Below are 18,307 nucleotides of genomic sequence, written 5' to 3'. Positions count from 1 at the left end.
GTGCTTTGCAGCCCCACTCCACATGGCGCTCTGTGCTTTATCACTGCTCTAACCCTAACCCTAACCCTAACCCTAACCCTAGCAAAGCGGGTGACATGGACGAGTACTCACCAGGGCAAAGGAAGCCTGAGAGACAAAAGTTGCCGTACAGGCAGACTCTCTCTTGCCCTGCATGTCCTTTGGCATGTGTTTTCCAGCGACAATCCACATGGGGCTCTGTGCGTTATCACTGCTATAACCCTAACCCTATTCGTAACCCTCACCCTAGCAAAGCGGGTGACGTCGACGAGTACTCACCAGGGCAAAGGAAGCCTGAGAGACAAAAGTTACCGTACAGGCAGACTCTCTGTTGCCCCGCATGTCCTTTGGCATGTGCTTTGCAGCCCCACTCCACATGGGGCTCTGCGCTTTATCACTGCTCTAACCCTAACCCTAACCCTAACCCTAACCCAGCAAAGCGGGTGACGTGGACGAGTACTCACCAGGGCAAAGGAAGCCTGAGGGACAAAAGTTGCCGTACAGGCAGACTCTCTGTTGCCCCGCATGTCCTTTGGCATTTGCTTTGCAGCCCCACTCCACATGGGGCTCTGCGCTTTATCACTGCTCTAACCCTAACCCTAACCCAGCAAAGCGGGTGAGGTGGACGAGTACTCACCAGGGCAAAGGAAGCCTGAGAGACAAAAGTTGCCGTACAGGCAGACTCTCTCTGTTGCCCCGCATGTCCTTTGGCATGTGTTTTCCAGCGCCATCAACATGAGGCTCTGCGTTTTATCACTTCTCTAACTCTAACCCTAACCCTAACCCTAATCCTCACCCTAGCAAAGCGGGTGACATGGACGAGTACTCACCAGGGCAAAGGAAGCCTGAGAGACAAAAGTTGCCGTATAGGCAGACTCTCTCTTGCCCCGCATGTCCTTTGGCATGTGTTTTCCAGCCACAATCCACATGGGGCTCTGCGCTTTATCACTGCTCTAAACCTAACCCTAACCCTAACCCAGCAAAGCGGGTGACGTGGACGAGTACTCAAAAGGGCAAAGGAAGCCTGAGAGACAAAACTTGCCGTACAGGCAGACTCTCTGTTGCCCCGCATGTCCTTTGGCATGTGTTTTCCAGCCCCACTCCACATGGGCTCTGCGCTTTATCACTGCTCTAACCCTAACCCTAACCCTAACCCTAACCCAGCAAAGCGGGTGACGTGGACGAGTACTCACCAGGGCAAAGGAAGCCTGAGAGACAAAACTTGCCGTACAGGCAGACTCTCTGTTGCCCCGCATGTCCTTTGGCATTTGCTTTGCAGCCCCACTCCACATGGGGCTCTGCGCTTTATCACTGCTCTAACCCTAACCCTAACCCTAACCCAGCAAAGCGGGTGACGTGGACGAGTACTCACCAGGGCAAAGGAAGCCTGAGAGACAAAAGTTGCCGTACAGGCAGACCCTCTGTTGCCCCGCATGTCCCTTTGGCATGTGTTTTCCAGCCACAATCCACATGGGGCTCTGTGCGTTATCACTGCTATAACCCTAACCCTAACCCACACCCTAGCAAAGCGGGTGACGTGGACGAGTACTCACCAGGGCACAGGAAGCCTGAGAGACAAAAGTTGCCATACAGGCAGACTCGCTGCTGCCCAGCATGTCCTTTGGCATGTATTTTCCAGCCGCACTCCACTTGAGGCTCTGCGCTTTATCACTGCTCTAACCCTAACCCTATTCCTAACCCTCACCCTAGCAAAGCGGGTGACGTGGACGAGTACTCACCAGGGCAAAGGAAGCCTGAGAGACAAAAGTTGCCGTACAGGCAGACTCTCTGTTGCCCCGCATGTCCTTTGGCATGTGCTTTGCAGCCCCACTCCACATGGCGCTCTGTGCTTTATCACTGCTCTAACCCTAACCCTAACCCTAACCCTAACCCTAGCAAAGCGGGTGACATGGACGAGTACTCACCAGGGCAAAGGAAGCCTGAGAGACAAAAGTTGCCGTACAGGCAGACTCTCTCTTGCCCTGCATGTCCTTTGGCATGTGTTTTCCAGCGACAATCCACATGGGGCTCTGTGCGTTATCACTGCTATAACCCTAACCCTATTCGTAACCCTCACCCTAGCAAAGCGGGTGACGTCGACGAGTACTCACCAGGGCAAAGGAAGCCTGAGAGACAAAAGTTACCGTACAGGCAGACTCTCTGTTGCCCCGCATGTCCTTTGGCATGTGCTTTGCAGCCCCACTCCACATGGGGCTCTGCGCTTTATCACTGCTCTAACCCTAACCCTAACCCTAACCCTAACCCAGCAAAGCGGGTGACGTGGACGAGTACTCACCAGGGCAAAGGAAGCCTGAGGGACAAAAGTTGCCGTACAGGCAGACTCTCTGTTGCCCCGCATGTCCTTTGGCATTTGCTTTGCAGCCCCACTCCACATGGGGCTCTGCGCTTTATCACTGCTCTAACCCTAACCCTAACCCTAACCCTAACCCTAGCAAAGCGGGTGACATGGACGAGTACTCACCAGGGCAAAGGAAGCCTGAGAGACAAAACTTGCCGTACAGGCAGACTCTCTGTTGCCCCGCATGTCCTTTGGCATGTGTTTTCCAGCCACAATCCACATGGGGCTCTGTGCGTTATCACTGCTATAACCCTAACCCTAACCCACACCCTAGCAAAGCGGGTGACGTGGACGAGTACTCACCAGGGCACAGGAAGCCTGAGAGACAAAAGTTGCCATACAGGCAGACTCGCTGCTGCCCAGCATGTCCTTTGGCATGTGTTTTCCAGCCACACTCCACATGAGGCTCTGCGCTTTATCACTGCTCTAACCCTAACCCTATTCCTAACCCTCACCCTAGCAAAGCGGGTGACGTGGACGAGTACTCACCAGGGCAAAGGAAGCCTGAGAGACAAAACTTGCCGTACAGGCAGACTCTCTGTTGCCCCGCATGTCCTTTGGCATGTGCTTTGCAGCCCCACTCCACATGGGGCTCTGCGCTTTATCACTGCTCTAACCCTAACCCTAACCCTAACCCTAACCCTAGCAAAGCGGGTGACATGGACGAGTACTCACCAGGGCAAAGGAAGCCTGAGAGACAAAAGTTGCCGTACAGGCAGACTCTCTGTTGCCCCGCATGTCCTTTGGCATGTGTTTTCCAGCGCCATCAACATGAGGCTCTGCGCTTTATCACTTCTCTAACTCTAACCCTAACCCTAACCCTAACCCTCACCCTAGCAAAGCGGGTGACGTGGACGAGTACTCACCAGGGCAAAGGAAGCCTGAGAGACAAAAGTTGCCATACAGGCAGACTCGCTGCTGCCCAACATGTCCTTTGGCATGTGTTTTCCAGCCGCACTCCACATGAGGCTCTGCGCTTTATCACTGCTCTAACCCTAACCCTATTCCTAACCCTCACCCTAGCAAAGCGGGTGACGTGGACGAGTACTCACCAGGGCAAAGGAAGCCTGAGAGACAAAACTTGCCGTACAGGCAGACTCTCTGTTGCCCCGCATGTCCTTTGGCATGTGCTTTGCAGCCCCACTCCACATGGGGCTCTGCGCTTTATCACTGCTCTAACCCTAACCCTAAACCTAACCCTAACCCAGCAAAGCGGGTGACGTGGACGAGTACTCACCAGGGCAAAGGAAGCCTGAGAGACAAAACTTGCCGTACAGGCAGACTCTCTGTTACCCCGCATGTCCTTTGGCATGTGTTTTCCAGCCACAATCCACATGCGGCTCTGCGCTTTATCACTGTTCTAACCCTAACCCTAACCCTAACCCTAACCCTAGCAAAGCGGGTGACGTGGACGAGTCCTCAGCAGGGCAAAGGAAGCCTGAGAGACAAAACTTGCCGTACAGGCAGACTCTCTGTTGCCCCGCATGTCCTTTGGCATGTGCTTTGCAGCCCCACTCCACATGGGGCTCTGCGCTTTATCACTGCTCTAACCCTAACCCTAAACCTAACCCTAACCCAGCAAAGCGGGTGACGTGGATGAGTACTCACCAGGGCAAAGGAAGCCTGAGAGACAAAACTTGCCGTACAGGCAGACTCTCTGTTACCCCGCATGTCCTTTGGCATGTGTTTTCCAGCCACAATCCACATGGGGCTCTGCGCTTTAGCACTGCTCTAACCCTAACCCTAACCCTAACCCTAACGCTAACCCAGCAAAGCGGGTGACGTGGACGAGTCCTCAGCAGGGCAAAGGAAGCCTGAGAGACAAAACTTGCCGTACAGGCAGACTCTCTGTTGCCCCGCATGTCCTTTGGCATGTGCTTTGCAGCCACACTCCACATGGGGCTCTGCGCTTTATCACTGCTCTAACCCTAACCCTAACCCTAGCAAAGCGGGTGACATGGACGAGTACTCACCAGGGCAAAGGAAGCCTGAGAGACAAAAGTTGCCGTACAGGCAGACTCTCTGTTACCCCGCATGTCCTTTGGCATGTGTTTTCCAGCCACAATCCACATGGGGCTCTGCGCTTTATCACTGCTCTAACCCTAACCCTAACCCTAACCCTAACCCAGCAAAGTGGGTGACGTGGACGAGTACTCAAAAGGGCAAAGGAAGCCTGAGAGACAAAACTTGCCGTACAGGCAGACTCTCTGTTGCCCCGCATGTCCTTTGGCATTTGCTTTGCAGCCCCACTCCACATGGGGCTCTGCGCTTTATCACTGCTCTAACCCTAACCCTAACCCTAACCCTAACCCTAGCAAAGCGGGTGACGTGGACGAGTACTCACCAGGGCACAGGTAGCCTGAGAGACAAAAGTTGCCATACAGGCAGACTCGCTGCTGCCCAGCATGTCCTTTGGCATGTGTTTTCCAGCCGCACTCCACATGAGGCTCTGCGCTTTATCACTGCTCTAACCCTAACCCTATTCCTAACCCTCAACCTAGCAAAGCGGGTGACGTGGACGAGTACTCACCAGGGCAAAGGAAGCCTGAGAGACAAAAGTTGCCGTACAGGCAGACTCTCTGTTGCCCCGCATGTCCTTTGGCATGTGCTTTGCAGCCCCACTCCACATGGGGCTCTGTGCTTTATCACTGCTCTAACCCTAACCCTAACCCTAACCCTAGCAAAGCGGGTGACGTGGACGAGTACTCACCAGGGCACAGGTAGCCTGAGAGACAAAAGTTGCCATACAGGCAGACTCGCTGCTGCCCAGCATGTCCTTTGGCATGTGTTTTCCAGCCGCACTCCACTTGAGGCTCTGCGCTTTATCACTGCTCTAACCCTAACCCTATTCCTAACCCTCACCCTAGCAAAGCGGGTGACGTGGACGAGTACTCACCAGGGCAAAGGAAGCCTGAGAGACAAAAGTTGCCGTACAGGCAGACTCTCTGTTGCCCCGCATGTCCTTTGGCATGTGCTTTGCAGCCCCACTCCACATGGCGCTCTGTGCTTTATCACTGCTCTAACCCTAACCCTAACCCTAACCCTAACCCTAGCAAAGCGGGTGACATGGACGAGTACTCACCAGGGCAAAGGAAGCCTGAGAGACAAAAGTTGCCGTACAGGCAGACTCTCTCTTGCCCTGCATGTCCTTTGGCATGTGTTTTCCAGCGACAATCCACATGGGGCTCTGTGCGTTATCACTGCTATAACCCTAACCCTATTCGTAACCCTCACCCTAGCAAAGCGGGTGACGTCGACGAGTACTCACCAGGGCAAAGGAAGCCTGAGAGACAAAAGTTACCGTACAGGCAGACTCTCTGTTGCCCCGCATGTCCTTTGGCATGTGCTTTGCAGCCCCACTCCACATGGGGCTCTGCGCTTTATCACTGCTCTAACCCTAACCCTAACCCTAACCCTAACCCAGCAAAGCGGGTGACGTGGACGAGTACTCACCAGGGCAAAGGAAGCCTGAGGGACAAAAGTTGCCGTACAGGCAGACTCTCTGTTGCCCCGCATGTCCTTTGGCATTTGCTTTGCAGCCCCACTCCACATGGGGCTCTGCGCTTTATCACTGCTCTAACCCTAACCCTAACCCAGCAAAGCGGGTGAGGTGGACGAGTACTCACCAGGGCAAAGGAAGCCTGAGAGACAAAAGTTGCCGTACAGGCAGACTCTCTCTGTTGCCCCGCATGTCCTTTGGCATGTGTTTTCCAGCGCCATCAACATGAGGCTCTGCGTTTTATCACTTCTCTAACTCTAACCCTAACCCTAACCCTAATCCTCACCCTAGCAAAGCGGGTGACATGGACGAGTACTCACCAGGGCAAAGGAAGCCTGAGAGACAAAAGTTGCCGTATAGGCAGACTCTCTCTTGCCCCGCATGTCCTTTGGCATGTGTTTTCCAGCCACAATCCACATGGGGCTCTGCGCTTTATCACTGCTCTAAACCTAACCCTAACCCTAACCCAGCAAAGCGGGTGACGTGGACGAGTACTCAAAAGGGCAAAGGAAGCCTGAGAGACAAAACTTGCCGTACAGGCAGACTCTCTGTTGCCCCGCATGTCCTTTGGCATGTGTTTTCCAGCCCCACTCCACATGGGGCTCTGCGCTTTATCACTGCTCTAACCCTAACCCTAACCCTAACCCTAACCCAGCAAAGCGGGTGACGTGGACGAGTACTCACCAGGGCAAAGGAAGCCTGAGAGACAAAACTTGCCGTACAGGCAGACTCTCTGTTGCCCCGCATGTCCTTTGGCATTTGCTTTGCAGCCCCACTCCACATGGGGCTCTGCGCTTTATCACTGCTCTAACCCTAACCCTAACCCTAACCCAGCAAAGCGGGTGACGTGGACGAGTACTCACCAGGGCAAAGGAAGCCTGAGAGACAAAAGTTGCCGTACAGGCAGACCCTCTGTTGCCCCGCATGTCCTTTGGCATGTGTTTTCCAGCCACAATCCACATGGGGCTCTGTGCGTTATCACTGCTATAACCCTAACCCTAACCCACACCCTAGCAAAGCGGGTGACGTGGACGAGTACTCACCAGGGCACAGGAAGCCTGAGAGACAAAAGTTGCCATACAGGCAGACTCGCTGCTGCCCAGCATGTCCTTTGGCATGTATTTTCCAGCCGCACTCCACTTGAGGCTCTGCGCTTTATCACTGCTCTAACCCTAACCCTATTCCTAACCCTCACCCTAGCAAAGCGGGTGACGTGGACGAGTACTCACCAGGGCAAAGGAAGCCTGAGAGACAAAAGTTGCCGTACAGGCAGACTCTCTGTTGCCCCGCATGTCCTTTGGCATGTGCTTTGCAGCCCCACTCCACATGGCGCTCTGTGCTTTATCACTGCTCTAACCCTAACCCTAACCCTAACCCTAACCCTAGCAAAGCGGGTGACATGGACGAGTACTCACCAGGGCAAAGGAAGCCTGAGAGACAAAAGTTGCCGTACAGGCAGACTCTCTCTTGCCCTGCATGTCCTTTGGCATGTGTTTTCCAGCGACAATCCACATGGGGCTCTGTGCGTTATCACTGCTATAACCCTAACCCTATTCGTAACCCTCACCCTAGCAAAGCGGGTGACGTCGACGAGTACTCACCAGGGCAAAGGAAGCCTGAGAGACAAAAGTTACCGTACAGGCAGACTCTCTGTTGCCCCGCATGTCCTTTGGCATGTGCTTTGCAGCCCCACTCCACATGGGGCTCTGCGCTTTATCACTGCTCTAACCCTAACCCTAACCCTAACCCTAACCCAGCAAAGCGGGTGACGTGGACGAGTACTCACCAGGGCAAAGGAAGCCTGAGGGACAAAAGTTGCCGTACAGGCAGACTCTCTGTTGCCCCGCATGTCCTTTGGCATTTGCTTTGCAGCCCCACTCCACATGGGGCTCTGCGCTTTATCACTGCTCTAACCCTAACCCTAACCCTAACCCTAACCCTAGCAAAGCGGGTGACATGGACGAGTACTCACCAGGGCAAAGGAAGCCTGAGAGACAAAACTTGCCGTACAGGCAGACTCTCTGTTGCCCCGCATGTCCTTTGGCATGTGTTTTCCAGCCACAATCCACATGGGGCTCTGTGCGTTATCACTGCTATAACCCTAACCCTAACCCACACCCTAGCAAAGCGGGTGACGTGGACGAGTACTCACCAGGGCACAGGAAGCCTGAGAGACAAAAGTTGCCATACAGGCAGACTCGCTGCTGCCCAGCATGTCCTTTGGCATGTGTTTTCCAGCCACACTCCACATGAGGCTCTGCGCTTTATCACTGCTCTAACCCTAACCCTATTCCTAACCCTCACCCTAGCAAAGCGGGTGACGTGGACGAGTACTCACCAGGGCAAAGGAAGCCTGAGAGACAAAACTTGCCGTACAGGCAGACTCTCTGTTGCCCCGCATGTCCTTTGGCATGTGCTTTGCAGCCCCACTCCACATGGGGCTCTGCGCTTTATCACTGCTCTAACCCTAACCCTAACCCTAACCCTAACCCTAGCAAAGCGGGTGACATGGACGAGTACTCACCAGGGCAAAGGAAGCCTGAGAGACAAAAGTTGCCGTACAGGCAGACTCTCTGTTGCCCCGCATGTCCTTTGGCATGTGTTTTCCAGCGCCATCAACATGAGGCTCTGCGCTTTATCACTTCTCTAACTCTAACCCTAACCCTAACCCTAACCCTCACCCTAGCAAAGCGGGTGACGTGGACGAGTACTCACCAGGGCAAAGGAAGCCTGAGAGACAAAAGTTGCCATACAGGCAGACTCGCTGCTGCCCAACATGTCCTTTGGCATGTGTTTTCCAGCCGCACTCCACATGAGGCTCTGCGCTTTATCACTGCTCTAACCCTAACCCTATTCCTAACCCTCACCCTAGCAAAGCGGGTGACGTGGACGAGTACTCACCAGGGCAAAGGAAGCCTGAGAGACAAAACTTGCCGTACAGGCAGACTCTCTGTTGCCCCGCATGTCCTTTGGCATGTGCTTTGCAGCCCCACTCCACATGGGGCTCTGCGCTTTATCACTGCTCTAACCCTAACCCTAAACCTAACCCTAACCCAGCAAAGCGGGTGACGTGGACGAGTACTCACCAGGGCAAAGGAAGCCTGAGAGACAAAACTTGCCGTACAGGCAGACTCTCTGTTACCCCGCATGTCCTTTGGCATGTGTTTTCCAGCCACAATCCACATGCGGCTCTGCGCTTTATCACTGTTCTAACCCTAACCCTAACCCTAACCCTAACCCTAGCAAAGCGGGTGACGTGGACGAGTCCTCAGCAGGGCAAAGGAAGCCTGAGAGACAAAACTTGCCGTACAGGCAGACTCTCTGTTGCCCCGCATGTCCTTTGGCATGTGCTTTGCAGCCCCACTCCACATGGGGCTCTGCGCTTTATCACTGCTCTAACCCTAACCCTAAACCTAACCCTAACCCAGCAAAGCGGGTGACGTGGATGAGTACTCACCAGGGCAAAGGAAGCCTGAGAGACAAAACTTGCCGTACAGGCAGACTCTCTGTTACCCCGCATGTCCTTTGGCATGTGTTTTCCAGCCACAATCCACATGGGGCTCTGCGCTTTAGCACTGCTCTAACCCTAACCCTAACCCTAACCCTAACGCTAACCCAGCAAAGCGGGTGACGTGGACGAGTCCTCAGCAGGGCAAAGGAAGCCTGAGAGACAAAACTTGCCGTACAGGCAGACTCTCTGTTGCCCCGCATGTCCTTTGGCATGTGCTTTGCAGCCACACTCCACATGGGGCTCTGCGCTTTATCACTGCTCTAACCCTAACCCTAACCCTAGCAAAGCGGGTGACATGGACGAGTACTCACCAGGGCAAAGGAAGCCTGAGAGACAAAAGTTGCCGTACAGGCAGACTCTCTGTTACCCCGCATGTCCTTTGGCATGTGTTTTCCAGCCACAATCCACATGGGGCTCTGCGCTTTATCACTGCTCTAACCCTAACCCTAACCCTAACCCTAACCCAGCAAAGTGGGTGACGTGGACGAGTACTCAAAAGGGCAAAGGAAGCCTGAGAGACAAAACTTGCCGTACAGGCAGACTCTCTGTTGCCCCGCATGTCCTTTGGCATTTGCTTTGCAGCCCCACTCCACATGGGGCTCTGCGCTTTATCACTGCTCTAACCCTAACCCTAACCCTAACCCTAACCCTAGCAAAGCGGGTGACGTGGACGAGTACTCACCAGGGCACAGGTAGCCTGAGAGACAAAAGTTGCCATACAGGCAGACTCGCTGCTGCCCAGCATGTCCTTTGGCATGTGTTTTCCAGCCGCACTCCACATGAGGCTCTGCGCTTTATCACTGCTCTAACCCTAACCCTATTCCTAACCCTCAACCTAGCAAAGCGGGTGACGTGGACGAGTACTCACCAGGGCAAAGGAAGCCTGAGAGACAAAAGTTGCCGTACAGGCAGACTCTCTGTTGCCCCGCATGTCCTTTGGCATGTGCTTTGCAGCCCCACTCCACATGGGGCTCTGTGCTTTATCACTGCTCTAACCCTAACCCTAACCCTAACCCTAGCAAAGCGGGTGACATGGACGAGTACTCACCAGGGCAAAGGAAGCCTGAGAGACAAAAGTTGCCGTACAGGCAGACTCTCTGTTGCCCCGCATGTCCTTTGGCATGTGTTTTCCAGCCACAATCCACATGGGGCTCTGTGCGTTATCACTGCTCTAACCCTAACCCTATTCGTAACCCTCACCCTAGCAAAGCGGGTGACGTGGACGAGTACTCACCAGGGCAAAGGAAGCCTGAGAGACAAAAGTTGCCGTACAGGCAGACTCTCTGTTGCCCCGCATGTCCTTTGGCATTTGCTTTGCAGCCCCACTCCACATGGGGCTCTGCGCTTTATCACTGCTCTAACCCTAACCCTAACCCTAACCCTAACCCAGCAAAGCGGGTGACGTGGACGAGTACTCACGAGGGCAAAGGAAGCCTGAGAGACAAAAGTTGCCGTACAGGCAGACTCTCTGTTGCCCCGCATGTCCTTTGGCATTTGCTTTGCAGCCCCACTCCACATGGGGCTCTGCGCTTTATCACTGCTCTAACCCTAACCCTAACCCTAGCAAAGCGGGTGACATGGACGAGTACTCACCAGGGCAAAGGAAGCCTGAGAGACAAAAGTTGCCGTACAGGCAGACTCTCTCTTGCCCTGCATGTCCTTTGGCATGTGTTTTCCAGCGACAATCCACATGGGGCTCTGTGCGTTATCACTGCTCTAACCCTAACCCTATTCGTAACCCTCACCCTAGCAAAGCGGGTGACGTCGACGAGTACTCACCAGGGCAAAGGAAGCCTGAGAGACAAAACTTGCCGTACAGGCAGACTCTCTGTTGCCCCGCATGTCCTTTGGCATGTGCTTTGCAGCCCCACTCCACATGGGGCTCTGCGCTTTATCACTGCTCTAACCCTAACCCTAACCCTAACCCTAACCCAGCAAAGCGGGTGACGTGGACGAGTACTCACCAGGGCAAAGGAAGCCTGAGAGACAAAACTTGCCGTACAGGCAGACTCTCTGTTGCCCCGCATGTCCTTTGGCATGTGCTTTGCAGCCCCACTCCACATGGGGCTCTGCGCTTTATCACTGCTCTAACCCTAACCCTAACCCTAACCCAGCAAAGCGGGTGACGTGGACGAGTACTCACCAGGGCAAAGGAAGCCTGAGAGACAAAAGTTGCCGTACAGGCAGACCCTCTGTTGCCCCGCATGTCCTTTGGCATGTGTTTTCCAGCCACAATCCACATGGGGCTCTGTGCGTTATCACTGCTATAACCCTAACCCTAACCCACACCCTAGCAAAGCGGGTGACGTGGACGAGTACTCACCAGGGCACAGGAAGCCTGAGAGACAAAAGTTGCCATACAGGCAGACTCGCTGCTGCCCAGCATGTCCTTTGGCATGTATTTTCCAGCCGCACTCCACATGAGGCTCTGCGCTTTATCACTGCTCTAACCCTAACCCTATTCCTAACCCTCACCCTAGCAAAGCGGGTGACGTGGACGAGTACTCACCAGGGCAAAGGAAGCCTGAGAGACAAAAGTTGCCGTACAGGCAGACTCTCTGTTGCCCCGCATGTCCTTTGGCATGTGCTTTGCAGCCCCACTCCACATGGGGCTCTGTGCTTTATCACTGCTCTAACCCTAACCCTAACCCTAACCCTAACCCTAGCAAAGCGGGTGACATGGACGAGTACTCACCAGGGCAAAGGAAGCCTGAGAGACAAAAGTTGCCGTACAGGCAGACTCTCTCTTGCCCTGCATGTCCTTTGGCATGTGTTTTCCAGCGACAATCCACATGGGGCTCTGTGCGTTATCACTGCTATAACCCTAACCCTATTCGTAACCCTCACCCTAGCAAAGCGGGTGACGTCGACGAGTACTCACCAGGGCAAAGGAAGCCTGAGAGACAAAAGTTACCGTACAGGCAGACTCTCTGTTGCCCCGCATGTCCTTTGGCATGTGCTTTGCAGCCCCACTCCACATGGGGCTCTGCGCTTTATCACTGCTCTAACCCTAACCCTAACCCTAACCCTAACCCAGCAAAGCGGGTGACGTGGACGAGTACTCACCAGGGCAAAGGAAGCCTGAGAGACAAAAGTTGCCGTACAGGCAGACTCTCTGTTGCCCCGCATGTCCTTTGGCATTTGCTTTGCAGCCCCACTCCACATGGGGCTCTGCGCTTTATCACTGCTCTAACCCTAACCCTAACCCAGCAAAGCGGGTGAGGTGGACGAGTACTCACCAGGGCAAAGGAAGCCTGAGAGACAAAAGTTGCCGTACAGGCAGACTCTCTCTGTTGCCCCGCATGTCCTTTGGCATGTGTTTTCCAGCGCCATCAACATGAGGCTCTGCGCTTTATCACTTCTCTAACTCTAACCCTAACCCTAACCCTAATCCTCACCCTAGCAAAGCGGGTGACATGGACGAGTACTCACCAGGGCAAAGGAAGCCTGAGAGACAAAAGTTGCCGTATAGGCAGACTCTCTCTTGCCCCGCATGTCCTTTGGCATGTGTTTTCCAGCCACAATCCACATGGGGCTCTGCGCTTTATCACTGCTCTAAACCTAACCCTAACCCTAACCCAGCAAAGCGGGTGACGTGGACGAGTACTCAAAAGGGCAAAGGAAGCCTGAGAGACAAAACTTGCCGTACAGGCAGACTCTCTGTTGCCCCGCATGTCCTTTGGCATTTGCTTTGCAGCCCCACTCCACATGGGGCTCTGCGCTTTATCACTGCTCTAACCCTAACCCTAACCCTAACCCTAACCCTAACCCTAGCAAAGCGTGTGACATGGACGAGTACTCACCAGGGCAAAGGAAGCCTGAGAGACAAAACTTGCCGTACAGGCAGACTCTCTGTTGCCCCGCATGTCCTTTGGCATGTGTTTTCCAGCCACAATCCACATGGGGCTCTGTGCGTTATCACTGCTATAACCCTAACCCTAACCCACACCCTAGCAAAGCGGGTGACGTGGACGAGTACTCACCAGGGCACAGGAAGCCTGAGAGACAAAAGTTGCCGTACAGGCAGACTCTCTGTTGCCCCGCATGTCCTTTGGCATGTGTTTTCCAGCCACAATCCACATGGGGCTCTGTGCGTTATCACTGCTATAACCCTAACCCTAACCCACACCCTAGCAAAGCGGGTGACGTGGACGAGTACTCACCAGGGCACAGGAAGCCTGAGAGACAAAAGTTGCCATACAGGCAGACTCTCTGTTGCCCCGCATGTCCTTTGGCATGTGCTTTGCAGCCCCACTCCACATGGGGCTCTGCGCTTTATCACTGCTCTAACCCTAACCCTAAACCTAACCCTAACCCAGCAAAGCGGGTGACGTGGATGAGTACTCACCAGGGCAAAGGAAGCCTGAGAGACAAAACTTGCCGTACAGGCAGACTCTCTGTTACCCCGCATGTCCTTTGGCATGTGTTTTCCAGCCACAATCCACATGGGGCTCTGCGCTTTAGCACTGCTCTAACCCTAACCCTAACCCTAAACCTAACCCTAACCCAGCAAAGCGGGTGACGTGGACGAGTCCTCACCAGGGCAAAGGAAGCCTGAGAGACAAAACTTGCCGTACAGGCAGACTCTCTGTTACCCCGCATGTCCTTTGGCATGTGTTTTGCAGCCACAATCCACATGGGGCTCTGCGCTTTATCACTGCTCTAACCCTAACCCTAACCCTAACCCTAACCCAGCAAAGTGGGTGACGTGGACGAGTACTCAAAAGGGCAAAGGAAGCCTGAGAGACAAAACTTGCCGTACAGGCAGACTCTCTGTTGCCCCGCATGTCCTTTGGCATTTGCTTTGCAGCCCCACTCCACATGGGGCTCTGCGCTTTATCACTGCTCTAACCCTAACCCTAACCGTAACCCTAACCCTAGCAAAGCGGGTGACGTGGACGAGTACTCACCAGGGCACAGGTAGCCTGAGAGACAAAAGTTGCCATACAGGCAGACTCGCTGCTGCCCAGCATGTCCTTTGGCATGTGTTTTCCAGCCGCACTCCACATGAGGCTCTGCGCTTTATCACTGCTCTAACCCTAACCCTATTCCTAACCCTCAACCTAGCAAAGCGGGTGACGTGGACGAGTACTCACCAGGGCAAAGGAAGCCTGAGAGACAAAACTTGCCGTACAGGCAGACTCTCTGTTGCCCCGCATGTCTTTTGGCATGTGCTTTGCAGCCACACTCCACATGGGGCTCTGTGCTTTATCACTGCTCTAACCCTAACCCTAACCCTAACCCTAGCAAAGCGGGTGACATGGACGAGTACTCACCAGGGCAAAGGAAGCCTGAGAGACAAAAGTTGCCGTACAGGCAGACTCTCTGTTGCCCCGCATGTCCTTTGGCATGTGTTTTCCAGCCACAATCCACATGGGGCTCTGTGCGTTATCACTGCTCTAACCCTAACCCTATTCGTAACCCTCACCCTAGCAAAGCGGGTGACGTGGACGAGTACTCACCAGGGCAAAGGAAGCCTGAGAGACAAAAGTTGCCGTACAGGCAGACTCTCTGTTGCCCCGCATGTCCTTTGGCATTTGCTTTGCAGCCCCACTCCACATGGGGCTCTGCGCTTTATCACTGCTCTAACCCTAACCCTAACCCTAACCCTAACCCAGCAAAGCGGGTGACGTGGACGAGTACTCACGAGGGCAAAGGAAGCCTGAGAGACAATACTTGCCGTACAGGCAGACTCTCTGTTGCCCCGCATGTCCTTTGGCATTTGCTTTGCAGCCCCACTCCACATGGGGCTCTGCGCTTTATCACTGCTCTAACCCTAACCCTAACCCTAACCCTAACCCAGCAAAGCGGGTGACGTGGACGAGTACTCACGAGGGCAAAGGAAGCCTGAGAGACAAAACTTGCCGTACAGGCAGACTCTCTGTTGCCCCGCATGTCCTTTGGCATTTGCTTTGCAGCCCCACTCCACATGGGGCTCTGCGCTTCATCACTGCTCTAACCCTAACCCTAACCCTAACCCAGCAAAGCGGGTGACGTGGACGAGTACTCACCAGGGCAAAGGAAGCCTGAGAGACAAAAGTTGCCGTACAGGCAGACTCTCTGTTGCCCCGCATGTCCTTTGGCATGTGCTTTGCAGCCCCACTCCACATGGGGCTCTGTGCTTTATCACTGCTCTAACCCTAACCCTAACCCTAACCCTAGCAAAGCGGGTGACATGGACGAGTACTCACCAGGGCAAAGGAAGCCTGAGAGACAAAAGTTGCCGTACAGGCAGACTCTCTCTTGCCCTGCATGTCCTTTGGCATGTGTTTTCCAGCGACAATCCACATGGGGCTCTGTGCGTTATCACTTCTATAACCCTAACCCTATTCGTAACCCTCACCCTAGCAAAGCGGGTGACGTGGACGAGTACTCACCAGGGCAAAGGAAGCCTGAGAGACAAAAGTTGCCGTACAGGCAGACTCTCTGTTGCCCCGCATGTCCTTTGGCATGTGCTTTGCAGCCCCACTCCACATGGGGCTCTGCGCTTTATCACTGCTCTAACCCTAACCCTAACCCTAACCCTAACCCAGCAAAGCGGGTGACGTGGGCGAGTACTCACCAGGGCAAAGGAAGCCTGAGAGACAAAACTTGCCGTACAGGCAGACTCTCTGTTGCCCCGCATGTCCTTTGGCATTTGCTTTGCAGCCCCACTCCACATGGGGCTCTGCGCTTTATCACTGCTCTAACCCTAACCCTAACCCTAACCCAGCAAAGCGGGTGACGTGGACGAGTACTCACCAGGGCAAAGGAAGCCTGAGAGACAAAAGTTGCCGTACAGGCAGACTCTCTGTTGACCCGCATGTCCTTTGGCATGTGTTTTCCAGCCACAATCCACATGGGGCTCTGTGCGTTATCACTGCTATAACCCTAACCCTAACCCACACCCTAGCAAAGCGGGTGACGTGGACGAGTACTCACCAGGGCACAGGAAGCCTGAGAGACAAAAGTTGCCGTACAGGCAGACTCGCTGCTGCCCAGCATGTCCTTTGGCATGTGTTTTCCAGCCACACTCCACATGAGGCTCTGCGCTTTATCACTGCTCTAACCCTAACCCTATTCCTAACCCTCACCCTAGCAAAGCGGGTGACGTGGACGAGTACTCACCAGGGCAAAGGAAGCCTGAGAGACAAAACTTGCCGTACAGGCAGACTCTCTGTTGCCCCGCATGTCCTTTGGCATTTGCTTTGCAGCCCCACTCCACATGGGGCTCTGCGCTTTATCACTGCTCTAACCCTAACCCTAACCCTAACCCTAACCCAGCAAAGCGGGTGACGTGGACGAGTACTCACGAGGGCAAAGGAAGCCTGAGAGACAAAACTTGCCGTACAGGCAGACTCTCTGTTGCCCCGCATGTCCTTTGGCATTTGCTTTGCAGCCCCACTCCACATGGGGCTCTGCGCTTCATCACTGCTCTAACCCTAACCCTAACCCTAACCCAGCAAAGCGGGTGACGTGGACGAGTACTCACCAGGGCAAAGGAAGCCTGAGAGACAAAAGTTGCCGTACAGGCAGACTCTCTGTTGCCCCGCATGTCCTTTGGCATGTGCTTTGCAGCCCCACTCCACATGGGGCTCTGTGCTTTATCACTGCTCTAACCCTAACCCTAACCCTAACCCTAGCAAAGCGGGTGACATGGACGAGTACTCACCAGGGCAAAGGAAGCCTGAGAGACAAAAGTTGCCGTACAGGCAGACTCTCTCTTGCCCTGCATGTCCTTTGGCATGTGTTTTCCAGCGACAATCCACATGGGGCTCTGTGCGTTATCACTTCTATAACCCTAACCCTATTCGTAACCCTCACCCTAGCAAAGCGGGTGACGTGGACGAGTACTCACCAGGGCAAAGGAAGCCTGAGAGACAAAAGTTGCCGTACAGGCAGACTCTCTGTTGCCCCGCATGTCCTTTGGCATGTGCTTTGCAGCCCCACTCCACATGGGGCTCTGCGCTTTATCACTGCTCTAACCCTAACCCTAACCCTAACCCTAACCCAGCAAAGCGGGTGACGTGGGCGAGTACTCACCAGGGCAAAGGAAGCCTGAGAGACAAAACTTGCCGTACAGGCAGACTCTCTGTTGCCCCGCATGTCCTTTGGCATTTGCTTTGCAGCCCCACTCCACATGGGGCTCTGCGCTTTATCACTGCTCTAACCCTAACCCTAACCCTAACCCAGCAAAGCGGGTGACGTGGACGAGTACTCACCAGGGCAAAGGAAGCCTGAGAGACAAAAGTTGCCGTACAGGCAGACTCTCTGTTGCCCCGCATGTCCTTTGGCATGTGTTTTCCAGCCACAATCCACATGGGGCTCTGTGCGTTATCACTGCTATAACCCTAACCCTAACCCACACCCTAGCAAAGCGGGTGACGTGGACGAGTACTCACCAGGGCACAGGAAGCCTGAGAGACAAAAGTTGCCATACAGGCAGACTCGCTGCTGCCCAGCATGTCCTTTGGCATGTGTTTTCCAGCCACACTCCACATGAGGCTCTGCGCTTTATCACTGCTCTAACCCTAACCCTATTCCTAACCCTCACCCTAGCAAAGCGGGTGACGTGGACGAGTACTCACCAGGGCAAAGGAAGCCTGAGAGACAAAACTTGCCGTACAGGCAGACTCTCTGTTGCCCCGCATGTCCTTTGGCATGTGCTTTGCAGCCCCACTCCACATGGGGCTCTGCGCTTTATCACTGCTCTAACCCTAACCCTAACCCTAACCCTAACCCTAGCAAAGCGGGTGACGTGGACGAGTACTCACCAGGGCAAAGGAAGCCTGAGAGACAAAAGTTGCCGTACAGGCAGACTCTCTGTTGCCCCGCATGTCCTTTGGCATGTGTTTTCCAGCGCCATCAACATGAGGCTCTGCGCTTTATCACTTCTCTAACTCTAACCCTAACCCTAACCCTAACCCTCACCCTAGCAAAG

Source organism: Tinamus guttatus, unplaced genomic scaffold, assembly GCF_059628265.1.
Source record: "Tinamus guttatus ecotype Peru unplaced genomic scaffold, ASM5962826v1 Tinamus_guttatus_pri_ptg000010l, whole genome shotgun sequence".
Classification (NCBI taxonomy): Eukaryota; Metazoa; Chordata; class Aves; order Tinamiformes; family Tinamidae; genus Tinamus; species Tinamus guttatus.
Note: the sequence above shows the minus strand (reverse complement) of the source record.